The sequence below is a fragment of the Phaethon aethereus genome (assembly GCF_964289735.1).
Source record: "Phaethon aethereus genome assembly, chromosome: 2".
Taxonomy (NCBI): domain Eukaryota; kingdom Metazoa; phylum Chordata; class Aves; order Phaethontiformes; family Phaethontidae; genus Phaethon; species Phaethon aethereus.
The window spans coordinates 161,242,372-161,264,211 of NC_138582.1; the positions used below are offsets into that span (position 1 = coordinate 161,242,372).

Consider the following 21,840-nt stretch of genomic DNA (forward strand, 5'->3'; position numbering starts at 1 on the left):
TCATGTTATAATTAGGCTATTTGAGACTGTTATTGCAATATAAGCAGTGCCTAAGACTACCATAAAATCGCATATTAATGCAGAAATCACAAGAGACAAACTACATTTGTGATTCAGTAAATCCATCTTCTTTGGCTATAGCAGATCAATAATACTGGAAGAAATTTGGATTCAGCTTCTAAAATATCACTTAGGGAGTCTGTCTATCTGGGATGCTTTCCACAAGGGATTTACCTAAAATTTTCATAAGTCATCGCAATTCACAACTCATTTCATGAGGTATCAAACTAGGAAGGAAACATTCACGCTAGCAAGTAAAGCTGTAGTGAAAACTACTTTTAACACTCGTGCTTGGGATGGGTGTGAACATTTATACAGGGATGTACACACAAATGCAAATACATGTGCTATAGCTTTAAATAATTTACTACAACCAGATACAAAAAGTTTCATGAAAAATTCTTCTTTAAGCAAGAAAACCAATAACATGTCTAGACTGCAGGTAAGTCATATCTGAACAGGTGTTATGTGGAAGTTTTCCATGTGTTGTAGGCATTCCAGAAGACATGAACTACCCATACCAAGAGAGAGAGAGGGGAAAAAACCAACCACTATATATAAAACTGTCTACATTAGCTTGCTTACTCATATAGTTATTATACATCTCATCCAAAAATAGAATTTCTTCTTCAGAGAAAAAACAATATTTTAACTTCCTTTCAATCTGCATTGAATTAAAAAGTTGCAACTTAAAGAAGAAATTCCAAAAAGAAATTTTTAAGTAAATATATTTCTAGACATCTAGATTGGTTACTGAAAATTTCATGTCAGTAACGCCGAAACAGTTCAGCTTGACAATCTCAGCACATTAGAATACGATATTGAATTATAGGAAACAATATTGCATTGTTTAGAAATTAAGTTTTCAAACAAGTGCAAATAGAAATAGAACAAGATTGTACCACCAGGACAAAATCAAGTAAGAAAGCCCAATGTTCCATTTTTATTTGAAGCATTTGAATTTTTCTGTCAAATACCACAAAAATCAACATGTTCACTAAAATCTTTCCATTTCAATGAAACAGCATTTCCTGATGGAGGATGGTTCTTTGGAAAAATGTTACCAGCTCTATCAGATAAATGCTTTGAGATAGGCACTCTTCTCTGAAAAGGACCATTAATTTTGAAGGTGACAATTTCTGCAGTAAAGGAATAAGGTAGACAAAGACTGACGTTATTTCGTCAAGAGCAAAGCCAGATAACTTCTTCCTTTTAAAAGAGAAAGAGGTCATACATTTGTTTGCTTCAATAAGTTGGCTGCAGCTTCATTTTGGGCTGGAGAGAAGAGAAAATCTTATCGAGTGAATGCATGAGAGAGATGGTGCGGGGGTGGGTGTCCCTCTGCGTGTGTGTCTCTCGGTGGCCATAATATTGGTACGGCAGGAGGAGGTTGTGTGTTTTTCCACTGTCGTGCCGTTGTCTCAGTATCATAGCAAAACAAGGGAGAAGGTTTTGAATGGCTCGTGCTCAGAGAGACAGCTGCCTGGCGAAGCCGAAAACCTAGTGACTGTGTACTCAGTCCCTCTCTGAATGAAAGTGATCTCTTGCATATAAATTTTCCATTTCCTAACCCCTCCTGATGATGTAAATTCTATAGCTCTTCCCTGAACCTATAAAAGAAAAATGCTCAGCATCCCTGTCATTTGCCTCAGTTACAAGAGGCAACGATGCCACTATTCTTCCATTCATAAAAACCTGTACCCCTGTAGGTGGACAAATCTTTTCATTCATGCGCACGTGGAAGAGGGAAAGTACTATGAAGAGAAAAGCTAATCTGCATAAAAGTGGTCTCCAGAGGCTATTTTTGAAGAAGTGCTCAAATTCATGCACAACTTCGGTTAATGGAATTTCTGCACCTATCCCCCCGGAGGGCTTTTGAAATGTACTCTGTTTATAAGCAGCTAATTAAACGTGCTTTCTGGTATGCAGGTAATTAGTTGTTTTTAACAATAATTCAGGTGCTGTAAGTAAAAGGTAACGATGAATTTTAATTTTTTGATGTTGATTCTTTTCCCACACTGAAATACATATGCTGGATACTAAAAGGCAGCTGCCACCATCTTTCTATATTGGCAGTCAGATAACCAAAAAAGAAAAATACACTTCTAATTTTCGGAAGTGTCAACCTTAATGCTGTGAACCATAATCCAGTGGATTTAGCAGACCCAGATTTTGGATCAGAACTTGAGTTGTTATAATTGTAGACAATCAGTTTTAAAAATATACATATATACGTATACACATGCACGTGCATGCGTGCACACACGTACACACTCTCTCAGCTTGAACTTAATCAAGAAAAATGTTCTTTGGTTTATGAGGTCAGATTAGATGATCATAGTGGTCCCATCTGGCTTTGCAATCCATGAGGCTAATTTATTGATACAACTGAAAAAATAATGTATAACTGTGCAAAATTAAATTTGATATATGAAGACTGATAGCTGCTAAATAGAAAAGGTAAATGAAATTTCATTAATAGTGACAGGAAGTCAGAGTTGTTTGTTCTTTTAAATTTTATCTTCCCTATCACCAGAAAGAGTGTATTCTCATGGTGATGGTATGAGGATTTTTTTTTTACCTTCTATTTACTTCATTTTCATAATGTCGTAGCTCTTGTTACTTCAGCGAAGAAACTGAAGTAAAATTCATATTTTTCAGTCTTTACAAGGTCAGCATATGCTCCAATAATTGTGAGGAATTTTGACAAATGCAGAAAAAAAATTGTTTTGCCTAATTTGTGTTGTCATACATGTCGTCTCATGTATCTCTAAAAAAGAACTAATACTATCTATGCTGCGTAAATTAACATTTATGTAAAATAAACATTTGTGTTTCTGTCAGGGTTGCTGCACCATATTGTCCTGCAGAAGGCAAAGGCAAACTCATTTTACGTTGTGGCTTAGATGGCTCCAACGGATGCTTGGCTTCACCCTCGCAGTGCAAAATAATCAACATTTCTTGGTGCGATTCCGTCCTGTTACTCCTATGAGTCCTTTTTGTGCCGTAATTACTCTCTATTTAAAATAATATTATTTATGTCTATCTGTGGTTGATTGCCTTTCTAATTCTTGAAGAGCAGAACAGTATCTTCACATTCCATTTCAAACCTAGTAAATGAAAATAGTTGAACCTAGGGGTGGCTAACACACATGGCTCATATATGAATAATGCCTTGTCTAGGATGAAGTGACAATCCTTGAAGTTTATAAATGTTTAAAATATATGTTTAACGCAATACAAAACTGAATTTTGGAGAGTGGTAAGGTAACACGCAAAGTTTTGCACAGAGCAGGGAAATGGAAGGTCTGCCTTCAGTGAAGAGTAGAGCCGAATACCTCCTTCGTTCTTCAGAGCTGTTCTGTATCCATAAGCCAATTTTTGTTGCTGATACTTGTTGGCATTCTGGTATTATGGTGACAGTGAGGACCAAAGGTTGCAACTGGCAGAAGCCGCAGCTAGGTGTTGACTGTATATCTTTCCTACGGTGGAGGCAGAAGAGATGAAAGTATGGTTTCCTACAGGCGAGGACTTTTGGTGAAGGAAAAGCAGTCCTGGGGAGCTCTTTCAATTCTGGTGGAAAGGAACAACTGGAACACGAACAGTTATGTGGTGAAGTATTTTAAATCTAACCTCATCAAAGGCTTTATTAGGAGCACTGCTGTTTAACTTGACATATTATCAGAGTTTCTCAATACTAGTGCTCATGAAAGAAAAAAGGGAAATACGATTTTGTGTTTCAGAATGAAATGTAATTTTGTGCAATAGCATCATACTGCCGACATATTCAAGTTTTTGATTTTTTTTACTACAATGGTGCCATGAAGCAAGGCTTCTTGCTACAGTGTTTCATGGATGCTGAAATTTGAAGCTATATCACGACCAACAACTTGAAGATGCCTATTATTTCTAAGCATGTTCTCTTTTCTGGTGATACTGCACTTCAAATGGAGAAACACATTTTTGCACATCCACAAATCCATTTATTTTATTGTAGAAGGCAGTGAGGTCGGTCAGGCATGTTTTACCTTTGGTGAATTCATCCTGACTGTTCCCAGTTACCTTCTTCTTGTCCTTCATATGCCTAAAAATGTGTTCCAAGAGGACTATTAAAGTTATGGTGTAATACTTTTCATACTGGAAGACTACTTCCTCTTTAGTTAATAGAAATATTTGGAGGCTTTTTAACTTTGTATAAACATTTTTACATTGTACTGACCTGTGAGAAATAATGTCATGAACTGTAGAACATCTCACTCCAACATTGCTGAGTCTAAACCCTTCTTTCCTAGTCTCTCCATCTTTCCTGACCTCATTCTGTTAGATCACAAATATATTTCTTAATTGATCCGATTGCATAAAATTAAAAAAAACCCTACTTCCCCAGTTTAGGTTTCCACATTTGTTTATTTTCTTCTTCTTTCGCATTGATGGCAGTTGTGATAATATTTGTTACTTCTGGTTTTGTGACATACTTTGCAGAGCGACTAAGTCCTCTGGTGATCAAATATTTTAGAGAGCCACTTGCAAACAGCCAGAAGTTCCTATTCACTGTTTGATTAACTAAACCCAAGATTTATTTGGAGGAGCGCATCCCTGGGAAGGTTTTGCAAGTTATTGTAGAAATGACATATCATGTTTAATCTGTGAGGGCAGCTGAGCCTTGATGCCTCACGCATTTTCAAACAGATCCTAAGCACCTGTAAGTAGATCTGTAAATGTGTTCCTTTGAAGTATATTGCCATAAGAAAGAGCTATATTACTGTGACTTTGGGAGCGCCTTTACTCCCACTGCAGTGCAAAAGCTATCCACATGAATACTTAAGTGGGAGGTTGAAATTGGAATTGTATGGTTCACAGCATTTCACTTTAGAGGGACTAAAAAGAGTCCTTCTCTCTGTACAGCTTTTTTAATTTTCTTCTGCTGAGTATCACTTGGCCTTTAGTTAACTGGAGGCTTTTTAGGCTGCTGGAAATAAAATATCAAATTAGGTTCAAATAGCCACCTTTTTATCCTGGCAGCTGCAGCTGGCTTCCTCTCACCCGGAACCTCTTTTAACCTGACACTAGGGGGAAAAAACTCTTCCCCCAAACCTCACATCATAACTTTTTCCACATTTATCTGCTTTTGTGTTCTGTGGGGGATGTCACCCCGAGGATGTGAGGTCAGGGGATGAAGCGTGAAAATGTTAACCCCATTGGAGAGCGCAGAAAGCGCGGCTCCTCAGCACCGCTCGGTGCAAGCCACTGAAAAAGAGGTAGGTGACAGCCAGGTGTTGGCAATGGGGGTACCCCATGGGCCACCAGCACGCGGCAGGGCATAGCCACCACTGCTACATGTGGTCCCTGGAAGCGATTCCTGCACTGACGCTGATCACTGCACTTGCGGGTGGCTGACTTTGCTCCCTGTCCAGGAAATGCTGAAGAACCTCTTTGTTTTCTTCTCCATGTTCCACAAGCAGCTTTCTGTTCTCTGGTGAATTTATCTTCTCTCTTTTCTTCAGTTTCCACTGAGAGCCATAAAAGCCCACAACCCAGTATCTTCCACTTAAAGCAGGTTCAGAGAGTTTGTTCTGAATGTCACTATTTTTATTTTTTGTGCTACTGTTTTTCTTACATATTAGATTTCTCACCGAAGTCTCAGCTGTTTTCTCTTATGCTTTCTCTGTGGTTTTACAATAAAGAAGCTGATGATGAAACACGATCCTATCAGACGTGTGGCAATCAGCACGTAAGAACTGAAGTGCTGGGTCTCCAGTGTGCTTTACTGGCAAAGCCATTTCTTTCACTTCCATCAGTATTTTTGTTGGCTTTTTCATCTGCACTGAACCTTATTGGACTCTGCAGTTCTAACAAATGCAGGCTGTTACAAGGGCGTGCAGAAGTGCCTTGTTTGGCGTGTCCCATGGAAGGGATTGCTCAGCTGATCGCAGAGATAGGGAAGTGGTGCATGACTGCTCCAAGTAGATGTTATGATTTGTCTGGTTAACGCTGATGTCAGCTGAGATTGGCATGACGACTAGAGGTGCAACCCCCAGAAGGTCAACCTTTACTTGAGCCATTCCTGTAACAGATTTACAATATATTTTGTGTTGTTAAGACTTGGCTCAGTTTGAACTCTGCACTGATTGAATTACTTGATGAGGACCAGCAAATGCAATGATTCCTCCTAGGACTTTGCATCTGATAGCACCCCAGTCTCTAATTTACTGTGTGCATGTGCTAGAATACAAATCATTCTCTCAGAGTTGTACAATCAGTGTTTATCCTGGCCTGTTATTTGAATAAGTACATTATGTAATGACTCTGATTTTATCATCTTCTATTTTTTATTGAAATAATAGCTCTTTTCTTTATCTAAATTGAGACTTGGGGCTCCTAGAACTGACCTGATATCCAGTATTTTCTTCTTCAAATAACTTTTTTAAACCTATCTTCACCATCGCACATCTTCTCTGCATGGTAATATTCTTATAGTTCTGATCCTTAAGGGAAGGAAGGACTCCAATGATGAAAAGACTTTTTTTGGACCCACTGGTACAGCTGGAAAAAGCAAGTAAACTGCATAATCCATTAAATAGAAGCTGTTGCCTTCTTTTACAAATCTTGTCTCATAATATGTGCCAACATAAATCACTTACCAGTGGGCAGGTTGGGGACAGATGAATATAGATGGTGTTTACAATTCTTCTTTTATAACAATAAAAAATAATGATGCGTATATTTGATTGTACTTTGCTCCATCCTTCTAAGTCACTTTTTTCTTTCACAGTATGGAGCACATTTATCTGCCGTAATCTAAACATCAAAAGTTAGACATGTAAGTCTGAGTCAGTCACTTTATATTTCCTTGTAGTCAGTACAGAGAGGTAGATACCTCTGTTAGCCTTATTTTCAGATAGGTATCCAGGATATGTCAGGGCTTTTCCTTCTAGATCTACCTATGTCTTAACACAAACTATAAAGTGTGGGCTGGAATGTCTAACTTACTTTTGAACATTGATTTATCATGAATCCATGATGCAGTTTTTCTAGTTAGGGATATTTTCTTTGTCTTTGCATCACGTGGCACAACTGGGCATTGGATCTGAATGCAATAGAAATAGATGGTGGTGGCAATATCTGTTCTCTAAGAAACAAATGAAACAGTCATTAGAAAAAATCTAAGCTTAAAACATCAGCCAGGTAATTAGTGGTTAGGGCCAGTCTTCCCATGTGGCCCCTTTATGTCCTACTCCTTGGCATGAAACTTGCAATCTGCCCACAAATGTGCTTGCCTTGATCACCGCTAGCTTTCTCTTTTTGCCACTCCACAGATCCTCTGTTCAGTGCCAGGGTAGTGCCAAACATACTTATACCTCATGCAAAAGCTTGGCTCAAAGGTGATCCACGGAAAGCAAAGAGACAGAGCCCGAAGCTCTGATGATTCAAAGTTTTCTTTGCATCTTCTTCTGAGCTTGGAAAGTGCAATAAGCGTGCATGCATGCTAGTACTAATAAGTGAATGCATGCAGCCTTACCGTTTGAAGTGTAAAGCTTGATCTTTGGGGAAGCATTTAGAAATCCATAGCATTTAAATTTTGATACCAGAATATTCCTTAAAGAAAAGAATTAAATACTGTAACAGATACAGATTAAATACTGTTCCAAGCAATGTTGCACTTTGAGCTGAAGTAGTAGCAGTAAAATTACAAAAGCATTTAGGAAGTGTTAGATGACCTGTGAAAGATCCACATAACTGACAAAAATGGACGAGTAAGCAGACTAGTGGGATTTCGAAAATAATTGACAGATACCAAACTAACCAATAAGAAATTAGGCCAAATTTTGTCATATTTTGAGTCACCTTGTTCTGACAAAGTGCTCAGTAACCCATTGTTTTTAATTGATGATCTTCTATGACTGTGAAAGTAGTTAACATTAAATTAAATTAAATGAATCTTACAGGATGCAACACTTTTTTAAAGGAGTAAATAGTGATTATGGCAAGTGCAGAAGGAAAGCAAAGAATTCATGGGCTAATTTAACATAAAATCAAACAGAACAACTTTACTATTCATTACTATCTCCAATACCTTGTATTTCTCTCCCAGCATTATCGGACAGGATGCGTACATTTTAGACAGCTGAGGTTACAGCCCACAAACATACTTTGAGTGCCTTTTGCTTTCTTCTGTATTTTTAGAATTAGAGATGGTATTTACTTTATTAACTGTGTTTTTTAAGTTTACAGTGGAATTATTCAGAGCTAGTGATATCTTTCTCTTATGTATGTTCATCATTTACCACACCGTGACTTCAAAATCATTTACATCCAGCCTATTCTCCTATAATGCAATTAAATCACATTGCTAGAAGGTGAAAAATCTCTTTCAGAGATTTGAGATTTTTATTCAATTTCTACAATATTTTTCTCCATTTGTTGGCCAGCTTTCTGTGTAAATTTGAAAAATGCAGCATCATAAATCAAGAAAAACTAGCAATGGTGCTAAGGTCAGAGTCATGTACCTGAACATATATGACCTATGGATATTTTTAAAATAGCTCTAGTGATTTTCTGGGATAAATAATTTACATGCCCATGAAATGTATTCAACAGAGCTTCTTGCACCACTTTGCCTTCATATAACCCTAAGATTTGAAAATAGATTTGTCCTATCAAGAGGTTCATCCCAGTTACCTATTTCAATGAGAATTATATTTTGGAGAGACTAAACGCAATAGAAAATTAGGTTATTACTTCTTCCTGCATATTCCCATTAGCTCGTTTCCTTTGTCCGCTGGTCTGTGTGATTACTTGGGATACATCACTAACTAATGTTCCACAATTGAAGCACCTTGAACAGATATCCAAGAGAGCATTTAGTGAGCCAGCTCAGGTACAAGAAGCTGTTTGGTTATGTCATGGTATTTTGAGCTGATTTACCCATCTTCTCTGCAGGGCTAAGCAGCCCAGGCAAAGTGCCAGGCTAGATAGTTCTGCAACCCAGTGCAGCCTGTTAAAAGATACCTCTTGTATCTCTGCTTTCTGCCAGATTTGCTATGAGAAGTCATCTGGGCTACCAACAAAGTCCTGCTGGAGCCCTTGAACAGCCATGAAGACTCAGGCTGCAAGCAAGCTAAGCTTTGCTGAGACGCTTGGCTATAGCACACTTACGGTTGACCAAAAGTCTCTCAGCTGCCCAGTGGTTGCATACTGGATAATGTTACATTCCCTGTTCAGAGACATACGTGCTTTAAAATACCTTGATGATTTTCAGCCCAATTTTTTATGAAGTATCATGCATATAGGTATTTTTTCCCTTGGAAATTATGCAACTAAAGTGTAGGCATTAGCATGCAACAATGATAAATATCTGTGTTTCTCTATGCGTATATTTTTGTCGAATAAAAATTGTGTATATGGGACATCCTTGTTGTTAGTAAAAGATATGAAGCGTCTGAAGTACTAGTGTAGCAAAATGGCCATATCAGGGCAAGACACGGCAATCAGTTTCCTATGGCAAATGTGTAATTTCTGTTGTCATCAGTGGCAGTTACATATCTGCCATAAGAGGAAAATAGTTCCTTGAGAAATATATTCCCTGCAATGTAACATTGCATATTCTGCACAAAATTACACCTCAGCACTTCAGGTGTTCTTCCATTCAGGAAAAATAAAACATTAAAATTGCTGAAGACAATTTCATTCTGATCTGTACTCTCTGAAGGAAGGAAAAAACCTCCAAACCTCTATAACATTATAAACACTATACATTTTCCAATTCTTCTCTTTGCCATCTGTACAAAAAAAACCCAATAAAACTGTTCCCACTGGTAAGCAAAATAATGAGAAACATAGGATGGGTGATAAAGTGAGTATTATCTTTTGCTTTTCTAAACGTAGGCTGCTTGACACACATGTATAGCAGCAATTTTTTTAAATGGAAATGCTTTCTGTTGACAGTGTAAATACACTTCTATGTGAAGCATTTGAATGATATAACCCAGACCATTCTGCTCTCGCTACTTCCAGCAGGAGACTCTTCCACAATCTAATAGATTTCACATTTAGGAACTCTTTATTTATTGAACTTATCTTAATGCTTCTTTTCTGAATACCACCCCAGTACTGTGCAGAAATCTCTGTGGAATTCCTGAGGTAATTCCTCTTCTTAGTTAGTTATAGCCTTCAAATCACTAGTAAAGGTTCTCCTTTTCCAAACCTACCTCATGTTACCTTCATTTGCTCCTTGAGATAGGACTTTTTGCTTCTTCGCCCTCTGGATCACCCATTCAGGCACAGATTTTGCAGTCAGGAGGACTATGGGGTGGAACAAGGTCTGAAGGGGACTGGTGTTTACAAAGGAAAGGCAAAGCAGAATATCAGCATGGGACAAATTCCTGCTTGGTCCGTAAGGAGGGCTCCATATAGTTTCCTCTAGAACCAGCAATGCTTTGCATTCTGGAGATATGCAGGATTCCCAGCTGTTTATTTTACAGGCTTATTTAAAAAATAAATAAATTAATAAAAATCTTCTTGTCTTACAGGTCATTTACCTGTCCTTTTTGAGCAGCTCCTTATATAACAGTTCTCAAAGTGTTTAGTCCTGAGACTGTCAGATGAGAAACACTAGAACATCAAGGGTCACACGCTGATAACTTCAACGATACATTCATTTCTCAGAAATGCTTTAATGACCTCTTGGCAAAATTCAAGTAAAGAAAGACCAAAGGAGTAATGCTTTTGCAGTTACATGATGTCCTTAGAAGAAAAAATTAGTAGCTGTAATAAATAAGCAGATAGAGTTATTCAAAATCAGAAATAATAATCTCAAATTCTGACCCTGAGTGTTCTAGTAATAAGATCTATCAGCAGAGAAGGAGTTACCAAATCTAAAGCCTTTAAGATTAGGAAAGACTTAAAGAGTTGAGATCAAAAACCCTGGAGCTTTGGTTTATGAAGACTGAAAGATATTTTAGATGGACTTGTTTGAAGACTTTGAAATGCTGTGAGATGAGGTAATGCTGTAAGACCACAAGAGCTCTGAGGTCTCAGACATCATTGACTTTGCATTTTTGGGTCATTTGCCTGGATTATTTTAGAGTATGCTGCACTTAAAAAAAATCTTAAAATCTTCCCAAGAAATATCTTTAGTTAGGAAGAATAAAGTCCATGATGCCCAAACAAAAATTTATTTAAAGCTCTTCAGAAAGGTGAGATGGAAAAATGCTGTGAAGCAGTGAAACGTAGGATGCGATTCTGAGTGCACCCAGCATCACCAGGATGAAACAGAATTTTCAAACCAGCACAATAGACAACACCAGTCATGATAGCATTGTGTTTCATTGATTTGATTCTCTCCTGCCTCACATCTAATTTATAGCTGTGCAGCTGGTATGATCTAGAAACAAATACCTTGCAGAAACTGTAAATGATACCATATGGTGCCAAGGTATAGACTATTGCAATTTATGAGCCAGAACATTAAACCAAAGAGGGACTGCAGTCAGAATTAAGGAATATGTTCCCAAGGAGGGTATTTTAAAGGCAAAAGTTGACTTTGGCCCGTACCCTTGAACAATGTAGATGTTACATAGGGAACCTGCTGCTATAGCCTAATGGTTCTTCCTAGGCATGGGATTCTCTGAATGCTCTCCAAACACACTTATTTTGAATCTAGAGGAAAAGTGGAAATACAGATAGCATGAGTTAAATCAGGTTTCTGTAATCATATCAACATATATAATCGTACTAAACATATGTTAATTAGTGACCATGAAATAAGGGAGTTCAAGATTTCAAGGGGAATGAGGAAGACAGGTACCAGGACTTGGACTTCAGGAGATCAGACTTTGGCTTTTCAGGAAACTGGTAGGCAAGGTCTGGTAAGAGGCAATTCTAAAGAAAAAATCCAGCTCTGGAGAGCTGGCAGGTCACTAGGGTCAGAAAGCACAAGAACACTCTTTCCTGGTACTCAGGAAAATGAGATGCACCAGGAAATTGGCTTGGTAAGTCAGGACTGAGTTCCAATGTTAAATGGCTGTATACAGAAAGGACAGGGTACAGAGGAAGAATATAGAAAATATATAGAACCCAGGATGGTGCTAAGAAAGCCAATCTGCACTAGAGTTCAAACTGGGAAGGGACATCAAGGGCAACAAGAAGAGCTTCTACCACTGCATTAGAAGTAAAACTAAAAAAAAAGAGGCAAACATGGGCCCACCACTGAATGGGGCAGGTGATTCAGTGACAGCAAATGCAGACAGGCAGAATTGCTCAATATGGCCTTTGTGAACTGCAGCAAACAGATCTCCCAAGTTTTTATATGCAGAGATGGTTTTCAAGGGGAGAAACTATGATCTACGATAGTGGAAGACAATTGAGTCAAGGATCTCTTAAGAAATCCTGACACAGGAAAGTCCATGGGTCAAGATGGCTGCATACAAGGATGCTCAGAAAGGTAGATGATATCACAGAAAGGCCACTCTATCTTCTTAGAAAGTTGTGAAGATTGGGGGTTAAGGCTGGTGTTGCACCCATCTTTATATAAAGAGCAAGAAGGAATGCTCCAGGAAACTAGAGGCTGGTCAGCTTCACTTTGATCGCTGAGAAAATTACAGTGTGTTCTCTTGGAAGCTATTACTGGGCACATGAAGGGCAAGATGATGACTGGGACTAGTCAGCATAGATTAATCAAGGTCTGATCATGCCTGACCAACTTTATTGCCTTCTACAATGAAATTACAAACTCTGTGGATAAGCAGAGAACAGTGCTTGTTATCTACTTTGACTTAAACAAGACTTTTGACATGGTCTCCTGTAGCATCCATGAATTCAAGTTCAGACATTTCAGTCTCAATGAGTGAATTAGTACAAGAGTGAAAAACTGCCTGAATTGTTGGCATCAAAGGGAACTAATTAATGGTTCGTACTGTGCCTGGAGGCCTGTTATGAGCAGAATAACATTGTGCAACTGGCAATATTTGCTAGAAAAGCAGAAAATGTGACAGCCAGACAGTGTTGGAATTCATGAGCAAGATGGACCCCCTTGTCAGAGCATTGCCTGGCTGTCTAGATGCTTGCTTATATTTTAGATGACAAATCTGCTTCCTTTAAGAAATAGGAAATGAAGGTGGGAGACTTACTGCAACATTGAATTCTTTGCAGCATGCAGAGAAAGAAGTAAAGGGTCTTAAATCTGCAAGGTGTGTCCAGAGACTCTTGGCATAGTGAATCTGACAGGACACCTCAAGCCTGTCCTATGAGGATTCCTTAGGGACCGTATTAGGGCGAGGATGATAAGGCAGAAATGTTTCAGGGATAGCAGCAAAGTATGAGTTGATGTGGGGACTCCAGGTAGTGCTCCAGGTCAGACCCATCATGGAGGAGGCTGAGGAATAGGAAAGCCCTCAGGCCACTGCAGAGTTTCCTCATATTTCGTGGTTCCTAGAGGAGTTTAAGAGGAAAAGACACAAAACCAATGCAGCAGCATCCTATTTTTTTCCTTTTGGCAATATACTAAGGCTCACTTTAGGATGACTCTTTTAAATACATATGAAACAGAAAATAAATACTCAGAAACATAAAACTTTTCTCTCCCACCATTCAACTCCACCATAATGACCTGTGGCATAAAGGCTTTTATTACACTATTATCATCTTCCCTTGCTCAACAGAGAACAATTTGGAGTCTGTTGTAACAGGTCATAGAATCACAGAATCATAGAATCATAGAATAGTTTGGGTTGGAAGGGACAATTAACGGTCATCTAGTCCAAGCCCCCTGCAGTGAGCAGGGACATCTTCAACTAGAGCAGGTTGCTCAGAGCCCCGTCCAACCTGACCTGGAATGTTTCCAGGGATGGAGCATCTACCACCTCTCTGGGCAGCCTGGGCCAGGGTTTCACCACCCTCATTGTCAAAAATTTCTTCCTTAGATCTAGTCTGAATCTACCCTCTTTTAGTGTAAAACCATTACCCCTTGTCCTATCACAACAAGCCCCGCTAAAAAGTCTGTTCCCATTTGTCTTCTAAGCCCCCTTTAAGTACTAGAAGGCTGCAAGAAGGACTCCCTGGAGCCTTCTCTTCTTCAGGCTGAACAACCCCAAATCCCTCAGTCCTGTTTCAGACAATGAATTGTCCACAACACTCATCCAAAAACTGTCACTACTTACAGGAAAGATGTTTCATACTGTCCAACGGCCAGGAGTCATGGTTTTAAGTCACATTGTCAGTCCTTAGCATGTCTTCCTCAAATGTCCAAAAAAAAAAAAAAAAAAAAAAATCTAAGTTTTGATCTCAGTGAAATCCTTGGCAAAATTTCTGCTCTACTTAATGATGGCAGGATTTTCCCTTCCCTGGTTATCCCTGGCTTGGCTTTGTTTGTGCCACACTCCAGTTTTTTACACTGTCTCTGAAATCATCAGACCCATAAAGGAATATAAATATTGTATATGTAATAAGAGTTTTGCTTTTTAATGGCAATCTGTAAAGAAAAATACAACGAATTAAGAAAATAGGCAGAAAAGATACAGATGAAGAAGGAGTATGAAGGTATTCCCCTTGCTACCGCCTTGTGCTATGGCAGGGCTAGTAAAGAACCTGTAATTGTGCCCACTGACAGGCTGTCTTGAGAAACAAGCATTTGATTGTGATCATCCTTGACAAAGATATAGGGCACAAGCACCCATGGATGCCTAATTTATGGATTTTTATCTTGTTTTATAAACTGTCTGTAGGGTTAAACTGCTGAAAAGGAAATGCAAAGTGAGCTGGAGACAAGGTATTTGAAAGGCAGAACGCAAGGAAGACTAATAATAACGGTAGACTGAGAAAATCAGAGAGCTAAAAGACTGCTTCAGCTAAATAAACACAGAAGCCTCTGACCTCCTCTGAAATTCAGTGCGATGGTTATCAGTCTGAGAAATAATGTTACTTTATCAGCTCATTTTTAAATGGGCCCAAAGTAACAGGTTTCGATGAATTGTTAGATGTATTTATAATAAAGAACCCTTCAGTTAATCTATGATTTTATTATTGTGCACTGATTGCTGTTGTTTTCTCAAAGGTGGCTTCTCCTTTCCCAGAAGAATTTCCTTTATCTTTCTTCAAAAAAGGCAGTTATCCAAGGGTAAAAAAAAAAGGGGGGGGATATTTAGTCCAGCTGATTTCTTTGGCTCTATAATTTTATTTAAAGGGGGGGATATTTAGTCCAGCTGATTTCTTTAGCTCTATAATTTTATTTTAGCTTTACTTCTTTCTTTTCATCCTGAATCCCCCCATGCAAGTGTTTGACTACAACTTCCAGGCTGGGGTGAACGCTGTAAACTATCAGTATTTATAGAATTATTTTATTTTTCGCCACTGAGCCATGGGGTGAAACGTAGCGTCACTGAGTTTGGCTTCAGGACAGTGAGGAATTTCCATTTCTGGCAGTAGGCTGCTGGGTGACTCGCAGCAAATCACTTTTATCTCACTGTTTCACAACTTTCCCATCTCATGTGGAAGACAAAGACTTTTACTGATGCAGGTGTATAAAGCAGATAGGTCTACATTATGCAGGCTCTTTCCAATCACAAAACAGAAGCAGCTCAGTGTGACTATTATCTCTAACTGAAATATAACAGCAGTTATATTTTGAGTGAATTGAACTGAATGCCTATGAAAATGTGACCCTATAAAATTAGAAGGGTAAGTTTACTGTTTGACAGTGCCCACGTGGAACTCGACAGTGAAAAACAGTTATGACCTCAGACCAAGGTTCAGTCCCGGATCAAATTCTGAATTATGACCTAAGGATTATGCACCGAAAACTATTCTTCAAATTAAGTCTAACAATGCTGTAACACCAAGCTGTTTGGAGAGAACTCATAAACACATAGAAGAATTTCATACAAATCCATATTTACATTTGTATAGTATTATTATAACCACAAATCATTCAGACACCTTTGCTCTCATCAGCCAGGTAACCAACACTATGCCTAGTTAGCAAGTGCTCAAACAAAACTGCAAAACAGGAAAAAATGCAAGCTCAGTAGGGAAAATATCTTTTTTCCAGAGTTGATTTCTTAATAAAGTGAGATTAATTGGCCTGTATTTATATGCAGGGATGCAAGGGATGGCTTCAGCTATGGGACTCAGGCAGACACGCTCCGGTAGCTTTAGCTGCAAAACGTCCTGCAATGTCATGTATGGCTCCTACTCATCTGTTCTGGGGCTATCATTGCCATGGCAGACCAACAGACTGGGGCATGTGTCCAGTCGTCCCCTGCCACTGCCAGGCCCAGGGAGGGCAGAGCGTGCCGAGATGCAGCGATTCACCTCGGCAGCTCAGACACAAATCATATTCCGCTCTACAGTAGTAATTTCCGTGAAAGGAGTACCAGCTGCAATTATTATTAGCAACATCCTAGGTTCCCCCAAGTATGTGCTCTAGATCTTGCCGGGGAGCTTGCCGGTCTGTACATCAGCTGCTAATTATATGAACAACGGCAAGAGTTGTATTAATTAGAAAAAGGTATTTTAAAATACATTTGAAGCAAAAGCTAATAATGGAAGCAAAAGGTACCTGTCTACTTGTTTTGTTCTCACTTTTCATAAAACCACTTTCCCTAGTTCTCCAAAGAAAAGCTTATTGAACATATGTACAGTGGTCGCTGACATACTGGTACATCTTCACGCAAAGGAAGACAATTTTTTACAGTGTCTCAATTCCAGATACAGACTACTCCAAAGACATTCCGTGAAAACACCAAATCAAGTTATATTTCATTTATTATGATCCTAAACATGCTTTGGAGATTTGGAAAGAGTTGTATGGAGAACATTTTTTGGGAGGTATTGTGTTTTGGGTATTTGGGGTTTTTTTTAATAAACAAAACAAAAAAAACTTTCATTTGATTTGGGTAAACACCTAAAGAACAATTTTCTATTTTCCTACATCTTCTTGTGTTATTTCTATTCAATAATAGAAATTTATTAAACTAATTATTTGGTTTCAATTGTGCTTTAAGCTCTTTTCTGTCCTTTTCAGCAATTAGTTCTAGAAAAATTAAAAGGAAATTATAATCAAGTAAAAATATACAATGCTTTTCATGTCAAACAATGCATTTTGATTTTTTTTTTTGGGGGGGGTGTTTTTTCATTATATTTAACCAAAATTTCTAGCGGGACTTAATTTGGAAAAATTAACCCAGCTGTAGTCTGGAACAAGAAGTCTCAGTCATATAACTAATACTGGGTTTGTGTAGAAGTGTAGGTCACTGCAGGATGGTAGCTTAGTAACCGTCCCAGCTGATCAGCTGTCCCTCTTCTTTGGATCAGTTATGGAGAGTGTTCATCACTAAAAAATGAGAAATTGTTAATGGAAAATGGTTTTAAACTATATATGTTGCCAGATGTGTCTAATTCCACTTCCCCAGGTTTCGTGGTTTTAGGTTGTTTGGCTCCTGCTCGCTTTTGTCCTAACTAAATATAACATTTGAAATACACATTCATATGGAAAGTACTGTCCTAATGGTTACATGTCCAGATGTCATTTGGAGAAAGAAATCCGAATACCTTATATGCCATGTATTTTAACTTAAATAATGTTAAAAAAGCAACCTCTGCCTACTCCATAAAATATATTTCATAGTAGTTTCTTTTTCGTAGCATTGTAAAGTAGTATTTGTAGTTTTTATAATCTCTCTGGTCCAAAAGCCCAGAGTGTCATATATCTATCTCTGAATTACTACCCTGTGTGCTGATAACAAGCATAATGATAGAATAACTTGCATGTCCTTCTCAAATATTACATTTTAGTTGAAGCAGGATTTAAACTTATTGGGGTCAGTTCAAACTTTCATTGGATCTGCTAAATATTCAAGGTAAAGGAAGCCTTTCAAAATATGAAATCAATACCTGCATTTAGTGGCATCAGATGGTTGGTTCTCCTTTGATGCTGCTCTGCTCTTCTATCCCTTCTAACACTTCATGTTCCACACCAAAGGCGACACTTCACTTTGAACAACTGGAGTTCAAACTGTGCACAGAAAACGTATTTAGATACTCTGAGTGCTTTTCCCTTCAGATATATTAGGCTTTATAAGATATTATTTTCCTTTAATTCTAACACTACTGCTGCTGAAATAATAACTTTAAAATCTGGCATAGTGTATTTTAAGTACATAGTAAAATAGCACAAGTAATTACACGGTAGTGTAAAAGAATGAGGTAGATGCAGTACTATGAACGATATGATAATGGAAATGTATTTATATGTTGTAATTACAGAATAAGTAGTATATTTTGATTCCTTCTAATGAATTGTCAACAGTGCCTGCAGTTTGATTTAGATAGGGTTATGTCTTTAAAGTATTCTAACTACAACTACTAATGTAATTTCCACAAAGTAGCATAGTGCTATATTTAAAAGTTAATTTTAAGGTAATTATTATTTAAGTACTAATGTCTTTGGATTTAATTTAAAGATTGTAATTGAATGCAAGATTATAATGAATTATTAATGTCTATTATTTAATGTTATTTATAATATCAAACATCTTGTTGATTTTTTAATAAGAAAATAGATGGGTAGATCATTATACAGTGCGAAATTAAGAAAATGAAAGAGATGCATCTTCTCCCTGTTATCTCTGTTTCTATTCCTTCCTTTATTGCATGTTGTTTCACAAGATATTGAAGATCTAATGAATATTCAAATATATGCAAATCCTATTCCAGCACCATACATCATACACACAAAACACATACACTTTACATATAATTACACCCTACATATATCTCTATTTTACAAGACCCTGGTGCTTTTATCTGTTATAGATGGGTTTTTGTAGGAATTGCACTGACCCAAGGAATTGTCCAGATACAAAATTACAGAACATCTAATTAAGTTGGCTATCAAAAACACAAGATGCAGCAACCTATTAATTATCTTGCATTCATCTCCTCACCCATCCTACGCGTGAAAAACAAGCCTTCTTTCTCCTTCATATCTTCACTTGCGAGACAGCAGGGCGTTCAGCTTCTCATTCAACCTTTGGTGAAACTAATTGCTCAAAATTTCTCATTTTTTATATGTGGCACAATGTTACCTGAAGGAGCATTGACTCTTCCTGCTATGTGACAATGTAATATAGAAAGCTGTGCTCTTTTGCTGGTGCCTCCATTTATATGAATTCCCACGACAACCAAATCCTTTCAGGATAACCCTGGAGGCACTTCTTCCCCCTGATAATTTGTCAGCTTTTTGGGGGGAGGAAGTTTTTTGTAGACCTTATCAGAAATCAATCAAAATTGATTCTTACAACACACAAAATTCTGGGTTTTTTAATGAAAATACAAACCCTCTAACATCCCATTCTTTTGAAAACAGGCTGCTGAGTACTGAATGAAACAATTCATCAAAGTATTTAATATAACATAATTGCAGCACAAAAAAACCCCAATTTAATGATTCAGAAAAAAAAGATGTCATAGTCTGTACCTAGTAAAAACTATCCTTGATGTTTTAAAATTAATGAAATATTTTACAACTATCATTTTAACTCTTGTATTCTCTTGCTAGATTAAGTCAATCTTATCACTCTACATCAGTATTCCTCACTACTATTTTTCCTTTACTTTTATCCCTCTCTGTTTTCGTGGCTCTGTCTCTCTTCTGCCTCTACCTTTGTATCATCTGCCTCATGCTTGGCAGCACTAAGACTCGGTTGTGTCCTTTAATGACCTGCCATTTATGCAGTGACATTATGCTGCTTTGGGAAGAGACCTTTCTTCACACTTGAACAACATCGCACGCTATTCCTTTTCTTCTATTAATTTTTGCCTGTTCTAATATTATTGTTTTCTCTGAAAAAACTTCCTTTTACTTTTTTTTCATTATTCACATAACGTTCCATTTTTTAATCTTTTCAGTCTCTCCAGTTTTGCTGTCATAACCTAGTTCAGCTCTGTTTTGGTGACCATGCAGCTTTCTGTGCCACAAAAAAAGAGCAATAAAGCCCAAATGTTAGTTTGTTTTGAATTTTCCCAAATTTCTCTGTTTCTTTTCTTCACTCCACTCCAGTGCTTTTGAGCCATGATTCATCATCTGAACATGTCTTGAAGTGCTTTGCTGCCTAAGAACAAACTGTACCAGAAATAAAAATGCTTTGCTGAATCCAGGTCTGAGAGATGATGGTACTCTTGAGGACAGCAGCCTTTCCTCATAAGAACATGCACTACCTATTTCAAGTAACAGTTTATCAGTATTTCAGAAATGTCAGGATGGATGGTCTCTTGTGAAGAATCGCTGTCTTTAAAGATGTTATATATATATATATTTATAATCATAGAAAAATTTAAGTTGGAAAGGACCTCTGGAGGTCATTGTGTCCAACAGTGTCAAGCAGTGCCAAATCTGAAATTTGGCTTCTTGAGGCCCTGCTCCACCTGAATTATGGAAATCTCAAAGAACAGGCTCTCAGGGCAGCCTGTCCCAATGCTCAACCATCACTTACTCACTAAGAAAATAGTTTTTTCCTTCTGTCCAACCAGAAGTTCCTTTGTAGCAATTTGCCTCGAGTCCTTTCGGTATGCCTCTGCAAAAGTCTGGCTCCATCTTTTTTATGCTCCTGTCCAAGCAGCAGTTGGCAGCAGTTAAATCACTGTTTGGACTTCTTTCCCCAAGCAAACCCAGCGGTCTCAGCCTCTACTTAAATTCATGCTCCAGCCCCTTCGTGGCCTTTCTCTGCTCTCTCTCTGGTTTGCTGATGGCTTTGATGTGCTGGAGACCTAGCACTGGACATAAAGGACCTGAAACTATTACATGAGTCAGTCGCCAAGTGAAAAAATCACTAGCTGCCAAACACTGCATCTGGCTATATAAAGCAAAATGCTGGTAAAGTTCTGCAAAGCCGGAGAAGAACAAGACAGAAATGCCCTCCATCCCCACAGTGAACAGCAAAGCAACAGAAGGGCACCAGGGAAATTCAAATTATGAAACATTCTTGATGAAATATTAATAAAACCATACTATGGTCTTAATTGCTATAATTTAACACCCTGTATGGTATAAATATTTTAGAAACATGGTAAAATGGAACATTAAGAAGGGGTCAAGGGATAATAATATACATTAATCTTGATTGGCGGAGATGTATACCTCATACTTAATTTATGTTTATACTACTGTTCTGTATTCATTTTTTAAGAGTAGTGGGAAGAATAAGCATACACATATATATTGAGACATGCATGTTACGTGAGTATGTGTAGATTAGTGCAGGTATTTATAAAGTAAAGGGCTCTGGCATATGATATATACGTTTAAAAAAAGGAAATTTAAAATGCTTTCACAAGAGCATCTTCTCCTATAGAAACCAGTCACGGATCTAGCAGTCTGCAGAAGCAAAGAGGTCGGGAAATATGCAAACCACTTTCTCACAAAATTCTTTCCTGAGGGAGTCATCATCTGTACTGCCCTGGTAATGGCCACCTTCCTTTTGCAGTAGCAAGTATTTCTTTTAGGGCTGGTTTCCATGTATTTGCAGCAAGGGGAAGCTCTGGAAACAAGCCGGTGCTATGGCCAGGCGGGCAGGGCTGCTTTGCAGCCTGCCTCGGGCAGGAAGCCTGCCCGCCAAAGGGAGCAGTCGCAGAGAAGTCAGAAAATGTTCCACCACGCTTTTAACTCTCCTATAGATTTTCACCCCATAAGGAAGCTATTGTGCTAATTTCTGCAGAAAATAGCATGCAGAAATTGCTTGAAATTGCTGGCACTCTAATAGTGACCTATGCCCACGTACACATAAAGCG

General features: G+C 38.1%; 1 protein-coding gene across 1 annotated transcript in view; it reads left to right on the forward strand.

Annotated features, from left to right (window-relative positions):
- The window catches only part of PTPRN2 (protein tyrosine phosphatase receptor type N2), a gene marked incomplete at its 3' end in the record, with an annotated part of 669,211 nt that overhangs the window by 394,669 nt on the left and 252,702 nt on the right, over positions 1 to 21,840 (forward strand). The window lies entirely within an intron of this gene.